A 19520-nucleotide genomic window follows, 5' to 3' on the forward strand; every position below is an offset into this window, starting at 1 on the left:
ATTAACTAATTTAAGTACTGCTTCCTTCTTCCAGTTTGGTCCCAGGCACTTGTACATCTTCACTATAATTATTATTTTTAAAAATAAGTAAGGGAGGTGAGCAAAGTTAGTAAAATGAAAAAGAATTTAAGAAAATGACATTTTATCAGCCAAAATGAAGAAGTGTCAAAATACCACTAACACTTTCAACCAAAAGACAAAGCTGTTTTCAGGGCTGCTGGTGCTTGTTCACATCTAGATGAATGTTTGTAGAAGCTTTCCTAGTGTCTGATAGTAAACATTTGCTTTGCTTTGGCCTTACAGGTAGGTGATTACAAGGGATTCTAGTCACATAAATAAATGATACCAGATTTTTCCAATCTGGCCAGTATAATCATTATAATTCACCTGGAAGGAAAAGTATGAAGAAACTCAAGATTGCTAGCAACCAAGCAGAATCCTCTTATAATGTAGTATGTGCTTAAGGAAATCATTTCCTGGACTGAAGGAAAAGAGCTACCATCTGTTAAGCACCTACTATGTGCATGTTCTTTGTTAAGCCCTTTATGTTCGCTATTTGTATGTAATCCTCACAACAGTTCTGCAAGGTAGATATAATTTTCCTCATTTTACAAATGACAGAAGCAGCTCAGAGGTGGTAAATGGTAAAAATGATAGTACCTGCCTCATAAAACTGTGTATTAAATGAGGTAACATCTGTAAAGCATTTAACACATAGCACTTAGCATAAGCATTAGTTGCAATAATGATTTAGCCATAATAATATACCAGCATTTATGCTATTGTTTGACAAAATAAGATGGATCTTCTTATCACCATCTTTACTTCACAACAAATGAAACTGGTTTACCCAAGGTTCCAGTAAGCTCTCTATAGTCAATATTTCAGTAATCACTTTCACTAGGATCTACTGGGCCTTCATGCTTCCACACTGGATTTGAATTTACGTTTTCTCTGTGTTCCAGTCAAATAACCTTGCAATCCCTTGAGCACACATCACTGGGGAGGAGGACAACCCACAGAAGCAGCTTAGTTGGGCTCCAGTCAAAATAAATTTGGCATCAAAAAAGTGCTGCACATAGGGAAAGGAAAATCTTTTCAGCAAATGGTGGCAGGGAAACGAGATGTCCCCAACCACAAGAATGACATTGGACTCTTACATTATATCATATACAAAAGTTAAATCAAAATGGATCAAATACCTAAATATGAGACTGAAAACTATAAAACTCTTAGAAGAACGTGGAGGGAAAAAGTTTCATGACATTGGATTTGGCAGAGTATACTTAGATACCAAAAGCACAATGAAAGAAGAAATGGACTGCACCAAAATTAAACACTTTTCTGCATCAAAGGGCACTATCAACAGAGAAAAGGCAACCCACAAAATGGGGAAAAATATTTGCAAATCATTTATCTGATAAAGGATTAATACCTGGAATATATAAAGAACTCCTATAACTCAAGAACATAAAAACCAAATAGCCCAATTAAAAAATGAGCCACAGTCTCGAATAGATATTTCTCCAAAGAAGATATGCAAAGAGTTAATATGCACATGAAAAAGTGCTTAACATCACTAATCACTAGGGAAATGCAAATCAAAACCACAATGAGGTCCGGGTGCGGTGGCTCACACCTGTAATCCCAGCCCTTTGGGAGACCTAGGTGGGTGGATCACGAGGTCAGAAGTTCAAGACGAGCCTGGCCAACATAGTGAAACCCCATCTCTACTAAAAATACAAAAATTAGCCGGGCGTGGTGGCATGTACCTGTAGTCCCAGCTACTTAGTAGGCTGAGGTGTTTGAACCCAGGAGGTGGAGGTTGCAGTGAGCCAAGACCGCGCCATTGTACTCCAGCCTGGGTGACAGAGTGAGTCTCCATCTCAAAAAAAAACAAACAAAAACAAATAAACAAACAAAAAACTCACAATGAGATACCACTTCACATCCATTAGGTTAGCAATTATCAAAAATTGAAAATAGGCAGGACACAGTGGCTCAAGTCTATAATCACAGCACTTTGGAAGGCTGAGGTGGGAGGACTGCTTGAGTCCAGGAGTTTGAGACCAGCCAGGGCAACATAGCAAGACCCCTGTTTCAATTCTTTAAAAAAAAAAAAAGGAAATAACAAGTAGATGTGGAGAAACTGGAACCCTTGTGCACTGCTGACAAAAATGTAAAATGGTGCAGTTACTATGGAAAACAGTATGGTGGTTCTTCAAAATATTAACCATTGAATTAGCACATGATTCAGCTATTCCACTCTGGGTATTTTCAAAACAGAATTGAAATTACGGACACAAACAGATATTTGTACACCAATGCTCATAGCAGCATTATTCACAACAGCCAAAAGGTAGAGATAACCCAAATGTCTACTGACAGATGAATGAATAAACAAAATGTAGTATATACATATAATGGAATATTATTCAACCCTAAAAAGGAAGGAGATTCTGGTACATGTTACAACATGGATGAACCTTAACAACATAATGCTAAGTAAAATAAGGAAGACACGGCCGGACACAGTGGCTCATACCTGTAATCTCAGCACTTTGGGAGGCCAAGGCAGGCAGATCACTTGAGGTCAGGGGTTCAAGACCGGCCTGGCCAACATGATGAAACCCTATGTCTACTAAAAAACACAAAAAATTAGCTGAGTGTGGTGGCGGGTGCCTGTAATCACAGCTACTCAGGAGGCTGAGGCAGGAGAATCACTTGAACCCAGGAGGCAGAGGTTGCAGTGAGCTAAGTTTGCACCATTGCACTCCAGCCTAGGCAACAAGAGCGAGACTCTGTCTCAAAAAAAAAAAAAAAAAAACAAAAAACACACATAAAATAGGCAAGACACAAAAGGACAAATATTGTATGATTTCACTTATATGCGGTACTTAGAGACATAAGGTCAAATTCATAGAGACAGAAAGTAGAAGAGTGGTTGCCAGGGGCTGGCGGAGGGAATAATGGACAGTTATTGTTTATGGACGTAAGGTTTCAGTTTGGGATGTTGAAAAGTTCTGGAGATGGATAGCCATGCCGGTTGCACCACAGTGTGAATGTACTTAATGCCACTGAATTGTACACTTAGAAATAATTAAAATGTCCAGGCGTGGCGGCTCACACCTGTAATCCCAGAACTTTGGGAGGCTGAGGCAGCAGATCACCTGATGTCAGGAGTTCGAGACGAGCCTGACCAATATGGAGAAAAAAACCTGTCTCTACTAAAAATACAAAATTACCTGGGCATGGTGGTGCATGCCTGCAATCCCAGCTACTCGGAAGGCTGAGGCAGGAGAACTGCTTGAACCGGGAAGGTGGAGGTTGTGGTGAGCCGAGATCACGCCATTGCATTGTAGTTGCCTGGGTAACAAGAGCAAAACTCTGTCTCAAAAAAAATAAATAAATAAAAAATTAAAACAGTAAATTTTGCATTTTATGTGTTTGTGTATATATGTATATGCGTATATACATATATTTTTTGTGTGTGTGATTCTCCTGCCTCAGCCTCCAAAGTAGCTGAGACTACAGGCACGTGCCACCACACCCAGCTACTTTTGGTACTAATATTTTTAGTAGAGATGAGGTTTTGTCATGTTGGCTAGGCTGGTCTCGAACTCCTGGCCTCAAGTGATGCACCCACCTCAGCCTCCTAAGGTGTCGGGATTACAGGTATAAGCCACCACACCCAGCTGATGCATTGTGTATATTTTATCACAATTTAAAAATGTAGTTTAAAAAAGTGCTGCAGATTAAGAAAAAAAAAAAAAAAGACAAGAAAGGAGTTCATTTAAAGCTTCACAGTGACTATCTTTGGAGTGTGGATTACAGGCAACTTTGATTTCTTCTTTATATTTTTTCTTATTTTCTACATTTTCTTCGATGAGTTTTTAAAATGAGGGGGAAAAGTTTTGGGTTTTTAAAATATCAGTTATATTTATTTGATTGCACAGCTCCCTCTTTCCTACTTCACCCCTCTTAAAAGTAGATTGTGTATAAGCTATTTTAAAAGTAGATATGTATAAGCCATTTTACACACACACACATACACACACAAACTTATTTTTAGAGCAGTTTTAGGATCACATCAAAACTGAGCAGAAAGCAGACAGATTTCTCATGTCCCCTGCCCCACATGTGCACAGCCTCCAAGTTTTGGGTTTTTTTAACTGCTGTCTCTCCACTGGGATGACAATGGAAATAATGTCATCAAGCACCAATTTTTAAAATGCCAACAGTGATTTTCTCCAGAACAAATATGGAGTTTATCTTAATATTATGCGTTAAAACAGTTAAAAGTATTCTGAAGAGCAGACAAGCAATTTTGATACTTTGGGGAAGATTGATTGGGAATTTCTTTTTAAGATGATTGTTCACTTAAAGCAATAAACTTTAAATTACATAATACATACTGAAGACATGATCCAGTCTCTCTTGATCAATTTAACAGACATTAGTTGAGCACCCAGGATGTGTCAGATCTGAGCCTCAGTGCCCAGAAAACCCTTACCCTTTGTGCCTAAAATGTAAGGGGGTGGATCTTGACTGCTGAAAGTTGTCTCACTCTTCTATCACCACTTCCACCCCAGGGGTAACTATTATAAATAAACTGAAGTATACGCTTCCAAATCACTTTGCAATGCACACCACATAAAAATACTCTTTTTACAAATATAGTTACAAAAATTACTTTTTATGTTTTTAAATTTTTATTTTTATTTATTTTTTATCAGTTATTTTTATTTTTATTATTTTTAATTTTTTTTCTTATACTTTAAGTTCTAGGGTACATGTGCACAACGTGGAGGTTTGTTACATATGTATACATGTGCCATGTTGGTGTGCTGCACCCATGAACTCGTCATTTACATTAGGTGTATCTCCTAATGCTATCCCACCCCATGACAGGCCTCAGTGTGTGACGTTCCCCATGCTGTGTCCAAGTGTCCTCATTGTTCAGTTCCCACCTATGAGTGAGAACATGGGGTGTTTGGTTTTCTGTCCTTGTGATAGTTTGCTCAGAATGATGGTTTCCAGCTTCATCCATGACCCTACAAAGAACATGAACTCATCCTTTTTTATGGCTGCATAGTATTCCATGGTGTATATGTGCCACATTTTCTTAATCCAGTCTATCATTGATGGACATTTGGATTGGTTCCACGTCTTTGCTATTGTGAATAGTGTCACAATAAACATATGTGTGCATGTGTCTTTATTGTAGCATGATTTATAATCCTTTGGGTATATACCCAGTAATGGGATTGCTGGGTCAAATGGTATTTCTAGTTCTAGATCCTTGAGGAATTGCCACACTGTCCTCCACAATGGTTGAACTAGTTTACAGTCCCACCAACAGTGTAAAAGCGTTCCTATTTCTCCACATCCTCTCCAGCACCTGTTGTTTCCTGACTTTTTAATGATTGCCACTTTAACTGGTGTGAGATGGTATCTCATTGTGGTTTTGATCTGCATTTCTCTGATGGCCAGTGATGATAAGCATTTTTTCATGTGTCTGTTGGCTGCATAAATGTCTTCTTTTGAGAAGGGTCTGTTCATATCCTTTGCCCACTTTTTGATGGGGTTGTTTGTTTTTTCTCTTGTAAGTTTAAGTTATTTGTAGATATTAGCCCTTTGTCAGATGGGTAGATTGTAAAAATTTTCTCCCATTCTGTAGGTTGCCTGTTCACTCTGATGGTAGTTTCTTTTGTTGTGCAAAAGCTCTTTAGTTTAATTAGATCCCATTTGTCAATTTTGGCTTTTATTGCCATTGCTTTTGGTGTTTTGGTCATGAAGTCCTTGCCCATGCCTATGTCCTGAATGGTATTGCCTAGGTTTTCTTCTAGGGTTTTTATGGTTTTAGGTCTAACATTTAAGTCTTTAATCCATCTTGAATTAATTTTTGTATAAGGTGTAAGGAAGGGATCCAGTTTCACCTTTCTACATATGGTTAGCCAGTTTTCCCAGCACCATTTATTAAATAGGGAATCCTTTCCCAATTTCTTGTTTTTGTCAGGTTTGTCAAAGATCAGATGGCTGTAGATGTGTGGTATTATTTCTGAGGGCTCTGTTCTGTTCCATTGGTCTGTATCTCTGTTTTGGTAACAGTACCATACTGTTCTGGTTACTGTAGCCTTGTAGTATAGTTTGAAGTCAGGTAGTGTGATGCCTCCAGCTTTGTTCTTTTGGCTTAGGATTGTCTTGGCAATGCGGGCTCTTTTTTGGTTCCATATGAACTTTAAAGTAATTTTTTCCAATTCTGTGAAGAAAGTCAGTGGTATCTTGATGGGGATGGCATTGAATCCATAAATTACCTTGGGCAGTATGGCCATTTTCACGATACTGATTCTTCCTATCCATGAGCATGGAATGTTCTTCCATTTGTTTGTGTCTTCTTTTATTTCGTTGAGCAGTGGTTTGTAGTTCTCCTTGAAGAGGTCCTTCACATCCCTTGTAAGCTGGATTCCTAGGTATGTTATTCTCTTTGTAGCAATTGTGAATGGGAGTTCATTCATGATTTGGCTTTCTGTTTGTCTATTACTGGTGTATAGGAATGCTTGTGATTTTTCCACATTAATTTTTGTATTCTGAGACTGCTGAAGTTGCTTATCAGCTTAAGGATATTTTGGGCTGAGACGATGGGGTTTTCTAAATACACAATCATGTCATCTGCAAACAGGGACAATTTGACTTCCTCATACCCTTTATTTCTTTCTCCTGCCTGATTGCCCTGGCCGGAACTTCCAACACTATGTTGAATAGGAGTGGTGAGAGAGGGCATCCCTGTCTTGTGCCAGTTTTCAAAGGGAATGCTTCCAGTTTTTGCCCATTCAGTATGATATTGGCTGTGGGTTTGTCATAAATAGCTCTTATTATTTTGAGATACATCCAAGCAATACCGAGTTTATTGGGAGTTTTTAGCATGAAGGGCTGCTGAATTTTGTTGAAGGCCTATTCTGCATCTATTGAGATAATTATGTGTTTTTTGTCTTTGGTTCTGTTTATATGATGGATTACATTAATTGATTTGCATATATTGAATAAGCCTTGCATCCCAGGGATGAAGCCCACTTGATCGTGGTGGATAAGCTTTTTGATGTGCTGCTGGATTCAGTTTGCCAAGTATTTTATTGAGGATTTTTGCATCGATGTTCATCAGGGATGTTGGTCTAAAATTCTCTTTTCTTGTTGTGTCTCTGCCAGGCTTTGGTATCAGGATGATGCTGGCCTCGTAAAATGAGTTAGGGAGGATTCCCTCTTTTTCTATTGGTTGGAATAATTTCAGAAGGAATGGTACCAGATCCTCTTTGCACCTCTGTAAATCTGTCTGGTCCTGGACTTTTTTTGGTTGATAGGCTATTAATTATTGCCTCAATTTCAGAGCCTGTTATTGATCTATGCAGGGATTCAACTTCTTCCTGGTTTAGTCTTGGGAGGGTGTATGTGTCCAGGAATTTATCCATTTCTTCTAGACTTTCTAGTTTATTTGGGTAGAGGTGTTTACAGTATTCTCTGATGGTAGTTTGTATTTCTGTGGGATCGGTGGTGATATCCCCTTTATCATTTTTTATTGCATCTATTTGATTCTTCTCTCTTTTCTTCTTTACTAATCCTGCTTGAGTCTAATCTATTTGAATCTTGCTTGAGTCTATCAATTTTGTTGATCTTTTCAAAAAACCAGCTCCTGGATTCAGATTTTTTTGAAGTGTTTTTTGTGTCTCTATCTCCTTCAGTACTGCTCTGATCTAAGTTATTTCTTGCCTTCTGCCAGCTTTTGATCGTGTTTGCTCTTGCTTCTCTAGTTCTTTTCATTGTGATGTTAGGGTGTCAGTTTTAAATCTTTCCTGCTTTCTCTTGTGGGCATTTAGTGCCATAAATTTCCCTCTACACACTGCTTTAAATGTGTCCCAGAGATTCTGGTATGTTGTGTCTTTGTTCTCATTGGTTTCAAAGAACATTGTTATTTCTGCCTTCATTTTGTTATGTACCCAGTAGTCATTCAGGAGCGGGTTGTTCAGTTTCCATGTAGTTGAGTGGTTTTGAGTGAGTTTCTTAATATTGAGTTCTAGTTTGATTGCACTGTGGTCTGAGAGACAGTTTGTTATAACTTCTGTTCTTTCACATTTGCTGAGGAGTGCTTTCCTTCCAACTATGTGGTCAATTTTGGAATAACTGCAATGTGGTGCTGAGAAGAATGTATATTCTGTTGATTTGGGGTGGAGAGCTCTGTAGATGTCTATGACGTCTGCTTGGTGCAGAGCTGAGTTCAATTCCTGGATATCCTTGTTAACTTTCTGTCTCATTGATCTGTCTACTGTTAACAGTGGGGTGTTAAAGTCTCCCATTATTATTGTGTGGGAGTCTAACTCTCTTTGTAGGTCTCTAAGGACTTGCTTTATGAATCTGGGTGCTCCTGTGTTGGGTGCATATATATTTAGGTTAGCTCTTCTTGTTGAATTGACTCCTTTACCATTATGTAATGGCCTTGTCTCTTTTGATCTTTGTTGGTTTAAAGTCTGTTTTTTCAGAGACGAGGATTGCAACCCCTGCTTTTTGTTTTGTTTTGTTTTTCCATTTGCTTGGTAGATCTTCCTCCATCCCTTTATTTTGAGCCTATGTGTGTCTCTGCATGTGAGATGGGTCTCCTGAATATAGCACACTGATGGGTCTTGACTCTTTATCCAATTTGCCAGTCTGTGTCTTTTAATTGGAGCATTTAGCTCATTTATATTTAAGGTGAATATTGTTATGTGTGAATTTGGTCCTGTCATTATGATGTTAGTTGGTTATTTTGCTCATTAGTTGATGCAGTTTCTTCCTAGCACTGATGGTCTTTACAATTTGGTACGCTTTTGCAGTGTTTGGTACTGGTTGTTCCTTTCCATGTTTAGTGCTTCCTTCAGGAGCTCTTGTAAGGCAGGCCTGGTGGTGACAAAATCTCTCAGCATTTGCTTGTCTGCAAAGGATTTTATTTCTCCTTCACTTACACAGCTTAGTTTGGCTGGATATGAAATTCTGGGTTGAAACTTCTTTTCTTTAAGAATGTTGAATACTGGCCCCCATTCTCTTCTTTCTGGCTTGTAGAGTTTCTGCCAAGAGATCAGCTGTCAGTCTGATGGGCTTCCCTTTGTAGGTAACCCGACCTTTCTCTCTGGCTGCCCTTAACATTTTTTCCTTCATTTCAACTTTAATGAATCTGACAATTATGTGTCTTGGAGTTGCTCTTCTCAAGGAGTATTTTTGTGGCATTCTCTGTATTTCCTGAATTTGAATGTTGGCCTGCCTTGCTAGGTTGGGGATGTTCTCCTGGATAATATCCTGAAGAGTGTTTTCCAACTTGGTTCCATTCTCCCCATCACTTTCAGGTACACCAATCAGATGTAGATTTGGTCTTTTCACATATTTCCATATTTCTTGGAGGCTTTGTTCATTTCTTTCTACTCTTTTTTCTCTAAATTTCTCTTCGCACTTCATTTCATTCATCTCATCTTCATTTACTGATAACCCTTTCATCCACTTGATCGAATCGGCTACTGAAGCTTGTGTATGTGTTATGTAGTTCTTGTGCCATGGTTTTCAGTTCCATCAGGTCATGTAAGGTCTTCTCTACACTGTTTATTCTAGTTAGCCATTTGTCTAATCTTTTTTCAAGATTTTTAGCTTCTTTGTGGTGGGACTGAACATCCTCCTTTAGCTCGGGGAAGTTTGTTATTACCAATCATCTGAAGCCTTCTTCTCTTCTCTCAACTCATCAAAGCCTATCCAGCTTTGTTCCACTGCTGACGAGGAGCTGTGTTCCTTTGGAGGAGAAGAGGCGCTCTGATTTTCAGAATTTTCCGTTTTTCTTCTCTGGTTTCTCCCCATCTTTGTGGTTTTATCTACCTTTGGTCTTTGATGATGGTGATGTACAAATGGGGTTTTGGTGTGGATGTCCTTTCTGTTTGTTCGTTTTCCTTCTAAGAGTCAGGGCCCTCAGCTGCAGGTCTGTTGGAGTTTGCTGGAGGTCCACTCCAGACTGTTTGCCTGGGTATCACCAGCAGAGGCTGCAGAACAGCAAATATTGCAGAACGGCAAATGTTGCTGCCTGATCCTTCCTCTGAAAGCTTTGTCTCAAAGGGGCACCCAGCTGTATGAGGTGTTGATTGACCCCTACTGGGAGGTGTCTCCCAGTTAGGCTACTCGGGGGTCAGAGACCCACTTGAGAAGGCAGTCTGTCCATTCCCAGATCTCAAACTTCATGCTGAGAGAACCATTACTCTCTTCAAAGCTGTCAAACAGGGACGTTTAAGTCTGCAGAAGTTTTTGCTGCCTTTTGTTCAGCTATGCCCTGCGCCCAGAGGTGGAGTCTACAGAGGCAGGCAGGCCTCCTTGAGCTGTGGTGGGCTTGACCCAGTTTGAGCTTCCCGGCTGCTTAGTTTACCTACTCAAGCCTCAGCAATGGCAGACACCCCTCCCCCAGCCTCGCTGCCACCTTGCAGTTCGATCTCATACTGCTGTGTAGCAGTGAGTGAGGCTCCGTGGGCATGGGACCCTTCAAGCCAGGCGCGGGATGTAATCTCCCACTGTGCCACTTGCTAAGACCTTTGGAAAAGCACAGTATTAGGGTGGGAGTTTTCCGATTTTCCAGGTACTGTCACGGCTTTCCTTGGCTAGGAAAGGGAATTCCCCAACCCCTTGCACTTCCCGGGTGAGGTGATGCCCCGCCCTGCTTCGGCTCACACTCCATGGGTTGCACCCACTATCCGACAAGCCCCAGTGAGATGAACCCATTACCTCAGTTGGAAATGCAGAAATCACCTGTCTTCTGCGTTGCTCACACTGGGAGCTGTAGGCTGGAGCTGTTCCTATTCAGCCATCTTCAGTTTTTATTTATTTCTTAGAAACAGGATCTTGCTCTTTCACCCAGGCTGGAGTGCAGTAGTGTGATCATAGCTCACTGTAGCCTCAAACTCCTGGGTTCAAGGAATCCTCTTGACTCAACTTCCTGAGTGGCTAGGACTACAGTCAAGCACCACCAGGCCAGGCTATTTTTTTTTTTTTTAGAAACAAGATCTTGCTATGTTGCCCAGGGTGGTTTCAAACTCCTGGCCTCAATCGATCCCCCCGCCTCAGCCACCCAAAGCTCTGGGATTACAGACATGAACCACTGCACCTGGCTCAAAAAATACTTTTTAAATTCCACATTATGTTACTGACATCTTTCTATGTTACTACATAAAGACCTACCTTTTTATTTTAACAGTTACAGAGCATTTCAAAGTGAAGGTATTCCATTATTATTTATTATTTAGTTAGGCATGTCCTTATTGATGGACATTTAAATTGACTATAATATACAATAAAAGCATTTGAATATTTATCCTTGTAAGCACCTATGACTTTTTATTATTATTTTTTTTTTTTAAATTTTTATTTTAGAGACAGGGTCTTTCTCTGTCTCCCAGGCTAACATGCAGTGGTGTGATCATGGCTCCCTGTAGCCTCAATCTTCCACCTCAGCCTCTCAAGTAGCTGAGACTACAGCCATGCACCATCATACCTGGCTAATTTTTTGATTTTTATAGAGATGAGGTCTCATTGTGTTGCCCAGTTGGCCTGTAGCACTTGGCCTCAAGTGACTCTCCTGCCTTGGCCTCTCAAAGTACTGGGATTACAGGTGTGAGCTAATGCAGACAGCCTTCTATGACCATTTCTGAAGGACAAATATCTAGATGTGAAGCTGCTGGATCATGTCATACACTTTTAATTTATACTATTTAATTGTTTTTATAATCTATGTAGGCCACCTTAATCCATCTTATAACATGGTGTAAACACACAGAGTGAGAACTTTACTTTCAAAAGACACAAGACAAAGAGGGAACTTTGTGTCTTTTCAGGAAGCCCACAGAACTGGAGGTGGGTCAGGAATGTTCAGTGAAGGCAGAGCAGATTAAGGGATTTTATTTTTTGTGGTCATCAATCTTCTTTGTACCTCTTTCTTGTTTAGATAACAGGAAACCATTTTGGACAACTGTCTACGGCTTGAACCAACAAATAAAGGGAAGACATTCTAACTGATGAAGCTGCTCAACAACAGAACCAGGAATCTTCTGAGACAGTGAGCTTCCCATCACTGGAATGGTTCAAGCTGAAGCCAAATGGCTTACAAGAGAGGCCACACAGTGTGTTGATTAAAAGCACAGACCCTGGAGCCAGGATGCCTGGATTTGAATCCTAATTCTGATATATAGCTGGGAACCCTGGGCAAGTTTACTTGACATTTTTTGTGCCTCAGTTTATTTATTTATTTTTTTCCAAGATGGAGTCTTGCTCTGTCGCCAAGAGCTGGAGTGTAGTGGTGCAATCTCAGCTCCCTGCAACCTCCACCTCTCAGGTTCAAGTGATTTTCCTGCCTCAACCTCCTGGGTAGCTGGGATTACACGTGCAAACTACCACACCTGGCTAATTTTTGTATTTTTAGTAGAGACGGGGTTTCACCATGTTGGCCAAACTGGTCTCGAACTCCTGACCTTGTGATCCACCCACCTCGGCCTCTCAAAGTGTGGGATTACAGGCGTGAGCTACTGTGCCCAGCCGTGCCACAGTTTCTTCATCAGAAAATAGGAATTATATACCTTGTAACAGTTTTTTTGTTTTGTTTTTAAATCCCCATAAAAGTTAAATCACCCAAAATGAAGTTGGGAGAGGGAAGACCCTGAGAATAAAAAACTGATCAGGAACTTTGGCTCTGAATCCCTCAGGCCTAGGTCCATTCCAGAGTTGTTAGGGGAGTAGCATCATCATAACGAAACTAACAAAACAAAAATGTATTTAAATACTTCTAGGAAATTCTCTGCAGGGAAGTTGGAGGTCAAGTATCGTATCTCATCATGGTGAAGTGAAAAGAACACTGGATGGGAGTCACAGACTAGGGTTTTAGTTCTAAATCTGTCACTGTGCCACCTTGGTCAAGTGACTTCACCTGACTCTCATTTTCCTTAAAATAAAATCATCTCTATGCACTTTACACCCACTGGCTCCCCAAATCTTTGATTTTAACAATTAGTTACTCAAGTTCAGAAGATAGCTGTTGGTCAAGCCCCTCACACTACGGAAAATTAAGGGCTGTCGTATGTACGTAAAACCCCTCCATCAAGGAAGCAAATCAAGGGAATCCCAGAGGGCTGAAAAGTGGAATCGTGTGCTTATTAAGGATTCTGTTCTCTGGAGAACAGTTTGATGTAGATGTTTCTTTCTAACGATAGACTGTCAAAACTGGAAAGTACCCACTCTTACCCTCTCATTCTGCAGGTTCACAAAAGTTAACTAACCTGGCTGAGGTCATCCACCCAGGAAGTAGCAGAGATGGAACTAGACCTCATGTCTCCTGACAGATCAGAGTTTTGCCACTACCCTTGTTATTTGGAAGTGTGGGGCTCAGGGCCTAGCACACAGCAAGTGATCAGTTACATTTGGTTTTTAGTAAAATAGCATCCTGGACACAAGCTGGGCTGGGACTACAGTGAGGCACCTGGGTCAAGTACAACAAAATTTAAAAAGGGCAGGCAGCAAAATGCTCAGTATTCAAAACAAATAATATTTTACAAGTTGAGTATCTCTGATCTGAAATGCTTGGTATTAGGAGTATTTTGGATTTCAGTACGGGTTTTGTATTTTTGGGTTTTTGTTTTTGTTTTTTTTGCATATACATAACTAGTTATCTAGGGGATGGGACCCAAGTTTAAACACGAAATTCATTTATGTTTTCATATATACTTTATACACATAGTCTGAAGGTAATTTTATACAATTTTTTTGTTTGTTTTTGAGACGAAGTCTCACTCTGTCGCCCAAACTGGGGTGCAGTGGCACGATCTCAGCTCACTGCAACCTCCCCCTCCCAGGTTCAAGTGATTCTTCCACCTCAGCCTCCTGAGTAGCTGGGATTACAGGTGCTCACCACCACAACCGGCTAATTTTTTGTGTTTTTATTAGAGATGGGATTTCACCATGTTGGCCAGGCTGGTCTCAAACTCCTGGCCTCAGGTGATCTGCCCGCATCAGCCTCCCAAAGTGCTGGGATTACAGGAGCGAGCCACTGCACCTGGCCCACAATATTTTTTTAAAATGTGCATGAAACCAAGTTTGGGTACACAGAACCATCAGAAAGCAAAGGTGTCACTATCTCAGGTCCCATGTAGACAATCTGTGGTTGTTTGGCATCACTGTCACTCCCTTGGGGATGCTAAACAAACTGTGTGTTGTGCACCTGCGTTTTGACCGTGACCTGTGTTTTAATGTTTTGACCTGCGTTTTTGACCATTTGATCACGAGATCGATTGTGGAATTTTCCACTTGTGGTGTCATGTCAGCACTCAAAAAGTTTTGGGGCATTTTGGATTTTGAATTTTCCGGTTAGGGATACTCAACCTATAGTGCACTATTTTTTTTTTTAAATCCATGATGAACAAAATACAAAATATAAAAATTTAATCAAAGACAGGATCTGACCCTGCACTTGGACAATCCTGTCTCACCCATCTCACCATACTCCCTAGTTCCAATAAAAGGTTGTTGACAAAAAAAGTTTGCAGATATGATTGTTTAAAATGCTACACTAAAATATTATCCATTTTGGCCCGGCAGGGTGGCTCATGCCTGTAATCCCAGCACTTTGGGAGGCCGAGAGGGGCACATCACTTGAGGTAAGGAGTTCGAGAGCAGCCTGGCTAACTTGGTGAAACCCCGTCTCTACTAAAAATACAAACATTAGACAGGTGTGGTGGTGCGTGCCTTTAATCCCAGCTACTCAGGAGGCTTAGGCAGGAGAATCACTTGAACCTGGGAGGTGAGACTGCAGTGAACCGAGACTGCACCACAGCACTCGAGTCTAGGTGACAGAGTGAGACTCTGTCTCAAATAAATATTATCCATCTTGATTTCCATACTTTTGTATGGCTCCTTAAATTGTGTGTCCAACGCATAATTTGGACTCTCAACCTAGTCCTATCTCTGGGCACAAGAAATTCTGGGCCCTCAGGCCCAGGTCATCGGGGCATGCTGTACCTAGAATCCAAGGTTTCCTAACCTGGGGTCCATTCTCTACCCTGCCATGGGAGTCTGTAGGTGGGTTCCTCTGATTACAGGCAAAATACTGTGTTGATATTTCTCTTCCCAGGGAAATGGCTCTTAGTTTTCACCTAATCTCAAGAACACCCCAAAAAGGTTAATAAACGCTGCCACAGAATGAGACATTGTTTGCTTCTAATATCCTCAACCTATCCCCCTTTACCAATCCCCCAAAATTTTCCTGTGTCCACATTAAAACATACCACCCTGCACGTTTTTAGGTAGGGAATGGGGGACATAGGAAAATTTAAGGAATAGGCTAAGATATGCATTCCCACTGAAATGCAAATGACTTTATAAGACACAAAGCCCAGAGCACTGTTTGTTTACCGCAGCTCAAAAGCCTTGGTCCAGTGGAAAGTCTCCTAAGGTAGCAATTAAAGCAATGGACACAGGCCTTTCCCCTCAAATCACACCGGTCACCATGCGTCCTTGGAAGCCTCCTAACCCTTCCCTGGTGTGTCACAACACCTCCAGATGGCCACAATCAACACCCTTTCAACAGGTCGTGGGGCGTGAGCAAAGACAACACCTGCCTGAAAAGGTTATTATCTCCGCGAAGCCAGCAACTCAGCCAGGACACTGCCTCCCTTCTCAGGCATTCTGAAAAGCGCAGGCCTCGAGGCCGGAAGCGTGGGGGCGGTGCCTGCGCGGGGGCTCACGGGAAAGGGGCGGGGCCGGGACGCCGGAGCAGCTGCGCCGGTCCGGATTGAAAGTTGATAAGTGGCTCCCTGTTTCAAGCTACCAATGTTACTGCAATCGAACTGGCAAATATTTGCCTTGGGATTAGAGTGACTGAAAATATTTGGTTGGAGCCAGATGTGTCGCGTGTCTGTCCCTGAACTATTAGCTAAAGGAGTGATTTAGCAAAATAAAATGGTGGGTGGGGCCCCTGCCTGGCGGAGCTGTTTACTCGGAGTGGAGCTTCTAACAATCCCGGAGGGAAGGCGAACAGCTGGGAAGCAGGCCAGACCCAGAGGGAGAAAGGGTCTGTTTTGGTTTGGGGCGGATAGTCTTACATAAATCAGAGATGTGGGAATACACATCTTCCTTAAAAAGTTCTTTGTAACATTCTCAAAACAAATGGCTCGCTGGAGACAAACTGTTAAGTGGTTTTGTTATATATAATTGTAGAGCTCATCTGAAATAAAGGCGCTTGTTACTCTGGAACCAACAGCACCACTCAGAAATGCTGCTATTCTCTGAGCGGCTTGTCTGTTCCTGAGGTGTGGGTGAGCCAAGTCATACAGCCTAGTGTTATCCAACATGCCTACTGCTTCGTACCTAGCAATGTGGTCACCTCGGTTGGCGCATTGTCTAGCAGTCTCACAGCCAGCACAAACCCAAGATACGTTATCATTAGCTCCATTTTGTAGATGAGAATCAGTTTCTGAGCCACAGCAAGATATGCCCAAGATCTCACAACTCGTAAGTGGCAGAGCTGGGATTGGAACCCAGACTCTCTCTGGACCCCTTGAGAGTCCAGGTGATTGTGTGATAGGTCCTGTAATTCTATACATGAGGGCACTGGGACTCAATCTGCTGATTGGGACACTTTGTGTGTCTGTGGCCAAAGGTAACCTCTTTCGCTGATCCTTGTTGCTAACTATGCAGCGCTGGGAGACGCTGTTTATGAGGAAAATAAAACTAAAAATAAAACAAATGCAACTACAATAAGCTGCTAGCAAAGAACTCAGAAGAAGTGGGCCGGGTGTGATTGCTCACGCCTGTAATCCCAGCACTTTGGGAGGCCCAGGCGGGCGGATCACCTGAGGCCAGGAGTTTGAGACCAACCTGGCCAACATGGTGAAGCCCCTTCTCTAATAAAAATACAAAAATTAGGCAGGCGTGGTGGTGGGCGCCTGTAATCCCAGCTACTCAGGAGGCTGAGGCAGGAGAATCACTCGAACCCAGGAGGCAGAGGTTGGAGTGAGCCGAGATCACGCCACTGCACTCCAGCCTGGGCAACAGAAGGAGGCTCTGTCCCCCACCCCTCACCAAAAGAGAAAGTGAATATTTTATTTATTTATTTTTGTTTTCAAATGTAAAGGAAATACAAAGTTTGTAGGGGCATGGACTCGATAGAAATTTTATTTCCTAAGGGCAGACAAAGATTCAGAGGAGGCAGGCTGGGTGTGGTGGCTCACGCCTGTAATCCCAACACTTCGGGAGGCCAAGGTGGGTGGATCACGAGGTCAGGAGTTCGAGACCAGCCTGGCCAATATGGTGAAACCCTGTCTCTACTAAAAATACAAAAATTAGCTGGGCATGGTGGCGGTTGCCTGTAGTTCCAGCTATTCAGGAGGCTGAGGCAGGAGAATCACTTGAACCCAGGAGGGGGAGGTTGCAGTGAGCCGAGATTACACCACTGCACTGAAGTTTGGGCAACAGAGCGAGACCCTGTCTCAAAACAACAAACAAACAAACAAACAAACAAAAAAACAGAGGAGGCAAATCACCTATAACAGAATGTGTCCACTTTCTCTAACCCTAGTGTGCTTTTTAAAACTATAATCTGTGTCTAAAGACATAACTTTTGTTTTAAGAGGTTACTTTCCAATCAAATAGTTACTTGGTAACAACCGATTGCCTTTAAACAAATAATTTTTCTAGAACTGACTATTTACACAAGCCATGTAATATGAAATTACAGTTACCAAAATGTAATTTCCAGCTTCCCAATCACTTGGCCTAGAAACCTTGAAATTAGCTTCTGCCCCACCTTTGCCACTCACATCCTGCTCAAAACTTTTAGTGGCTTCCGTCTGTGATGAGACAACTGCCTAACTCTAGCCTGGCATTCAAGACACTCCTTGGTCTGTCCCAACCTAACTGAAAGCTCAAGCTGGGAGCCAGGAGAGTTTGAGGTCCAATTCCTTCCCCACCACTGAATAACTGAGAGGACCCCTGTCTCTGTGAGCCTTAGTGCCTTCATCTGTCAAATGAATGTGTTGGGATAAATGATTCACTGCCCTTTATAACTGGAACATTCCTGGCATCTGCTCTTCTAGCCTTCTTTCCTGTGTCTTCCCTTCATGTACCACATGCTCTGGCCACTGTACACCCAGGACACTTCACGTGCTCCGAACATTCCCACTTCTGACTTCCTGCCTTTATTTAGAATGCTCCTTCTCCTTCTTCTCCAGATGACCAGATCCTTCAAAGACTCAAAGATACTGCCAACTCCCCAGGAAGTTTCCTCAGTTTCCTTGATAGGAAGTCATTTATTCAGCTGAGGAATTGCATAGCCTGGTATCTGACATCAGCACCACCACCCCCTTTTGAGCACACAGCCGTATGTGGATTATTTACATACTATCAGGGTCTAGGTCATCTTTGTGTCTTCCCCAATGCCAGGTTAAAAGAAGCCATTTAACTAAATAACAGCAGGTAATAAATGGGTATTAAATGTTAACCAATATTAGCTACCAGCAAGTAGTAAATACTACTATTTTTAATACTGATGATGATAATAACAGATGTTTGTTAAATACATAAATGAATGAAATAAATTGCAAACCAAAAAGCCTATGAAAATATGCCAAATTTTGTTGGGCTGAGTCCCTGGAAATAAAGTCAAAGGATATACATTCCCTGGAAACATCCAGGAAACAGAGACAGTATTTGGGGCCAAGATTTCCAGTTGTACATGTGCAGATGTGTTTAAATTTAAAGACGACCCATAGGAATCTTAAAGTTTTGAATGGGTAGTTTACATCAGATTTTAATCTCATCACCTCAAAATTCTCCATTCTTCCTATTTGAATAAATATCCTCACATATTGAATACTTTTTAAAAAATGAAACTTTAAAGTTTCAAAAACAGCATGACTCCTTTATTAGTTTAACTGAAAATGGTATATAAATAAATTTCAAATTCAGTGGTCAAATATGACACCAAGCTACCTCAAGTATTTTAATATATAAATATCTACAGGTACATGCCTGGTTGGAAACAGTCATTGCAAATGAATGAAGGCAAGAAGCTGCTATTGAGCACGGTGGAGTAAGACCCGCAGTTATGGAAAGAAAGTGTCTCTGGGTCTCAAGTGTCTCTTTTTGCTTTTGAGACGGAGTTTTGCTCTGTTACCCAGGCTGGAGTGCAGTGGCAAGATCTTGGCTCACTGCAGCCTCCACCTCCTGGGTTCAAGCAATTCTCCTGCCTCAGCCTCCTGAGTAGCTGGGACTACGGGCGCCCACCACCATGCCCAGCTAATTTTTGTATTTTTAGTGGAGACAGGGTTTCACCATGTTGGCCAGGCTGGTCTTGAACTCCTGACCTCAGGTGATCCACCCGCCTCAGCCTCCCAAAGTGCTGGGATTACAAGTGTGAGCCACTGCTCCCAGTTCAAGAAAATATTTGACCATGAATTCAAATCAGCACCAAATCTTCACCTTGGCTAGTG

Source organism: Macaca thibetana, chromosome 1 (genome assembly GCF_024542745.1).
Source record: "Macaca thibetana thibetana isolate TM-01 chromosome 1, ASM2454274v1, whole genome shotgun sequence".
Lineage (NCBI taxonomy): Eukaryota > Metazoa > Chordata > Mammalia > Primates > Cercopithecidae > Macaca > Macaca thibetana.